We start from the raw sequence: 1,401 nt of genomic DNA, 5'->3' as shown, positions 1-1,401 counted from the left end.
ATATCAGAGTGGCTTTATTAATAACCACACCTCTTAGATAGCCACCTGAAAACAAACGCACGCCTGGGCTTCTGCTGATGATTATTACAAAGCCATATCTGATACTGGCGGCAGCAGCGGGTGCACTGAGGCTGAAAACACAAGGCAGCTGCTTTGTCTGCCCGCCACACATTAAAAGCACAAACAAAGACACGCTGGAGAGCTGAAACATACAAGTGTCAAAGCGTGTGTGTCGTTTCTGTAATTGGTTGCGAGAGGGTGGAGGTCACACACAGTCACATTTCACAGCGACCCACGATACGCGAGCACGACAAACAGAAACAAACCCGCACTTAAGACAGACAGCTAGCTTGTGAGCTACTCGCGTCTAGCAGTGTTGATGTGTTTAGCTTCAACGAGGCTGCCCCAAATTTTTTATACCCCCCCCCCTCCCCCGACCATAACAACAGTGTGTGCATACGGCCCAGGCCGGATACATTCAGGCTAACAACCGCGGCCGTTAGACGGACACATAAACATTACGGACATCCACATTTGCTTTCCTTAACGCGAATAAGCAACAAAGGAAGACCGCGGGTTGTTGCTATGGAGGTTAACGGGGCATACGGGTAACGGTTCATCCCTTTGAGTCATATTCAACATAACGGGGACCTGATATCCCTGCCTTCCGTGACCGCTATTTGCTCACCGTCAGCTCAGCAGCGACGCGGTCAACAGGCCGGGGATGTAGCGGTGGTGGTGGTGGTAGTGGGGGGGTCTATCTTACCTCCGTCGCTCCTACATTCCCGTCATGAAAGTGCGGTTATTATCACCTACCTTGACATGATTCACCGGCTTCCAGCGGCATCCGACCGGGGGTGTGTGGGGGGAGGTTGGGGAGGGGGGGGGTGGGCTGCGGAGAGTGCTGGGGTGTGACGCAACGGCAGCCCGAGGACGGTGTTGCTCCAGAGAAGAAAAAAAAAAGTGGTAGAAATGCTGCGGCGGAAACAGGAACTGGGAGAAGAGCTGGGATCTGTGTGTGAATACGGCAGCCGAGGTTGCTCTGTTGCTGGATGGGCTGTTGTGTGTGTGCTGGATGGCCGGCGTGTCAATCGACACCAGAGCAGGGGAGGAGGGAGGGGAAGGGGGGGGGGGGGGGGGGGGGGGAGAATTCACATCCGGTGGCAGCTCTTCAAATTAATAGCCTGTGTGGCCACTACTTGCAGAAACCTACAACATCATGTCTTGTTTCAATGTCTAAATTATATTGTTAAAACCACAAAAAAAATAAAGACATCATGTTGTAAGCATACAATTTTTTATAAGCATTTACGCTTTATGTTGGTGCTACTTATTATGTCATTTAGCCTGCTACATGGCCAGTTTACATTTCTCTGCCTCTACTGGGCCTGCTGTATTAAA

General features: G+C 51.2%; 1 protein-coding gene across 2 annotated transcripts in view; it reads right to left on the bottom strand.

Annotated features, from left to right (window-relative positions):
- fut8b (fucosyltransferase 8b (alpha (1,6) fucosyltransferase)) overlaps nucleotides 1–908 on the bottom strand; it is a 92,070-nt gene extending 91,162 nt beyond the window's left edge. Inside the window, exon 1 of one of the 2 annotated variants that reach the window (XM_065963547.1) lies at nucleotides 817–908. The gene's annotated coding sequence lies outside the window, so the exon portion shown is untranslated. Of the gene's footprint in view, nucleotides 1–688 lie in introns of both variants that reach the window. The other variant, XM_020628265.3, reaches the window with a different exon arrangement.
- Between the last annotated feature and the right edge of the window lie 493 nt (nucleotides 909–1,401).

Source organism: Labrus bergylta, chromosome 15 (genome assembly GCF_963930695.1).
Source record: "Labrus bergylta chromosome 15, fLabBer1.1, whole genome shotgun sequence".
NCBI lineage: Eukaryota > Metazoa > Chordata > Actinopteri > Labriformes > Labridae > Labrus > Labrus bergylta.
The sequence above is the reverse complement of the archived record's forward strand: the minus strand, read 5'-3'. Positions and strand labels throughout refer to the sequence as shown.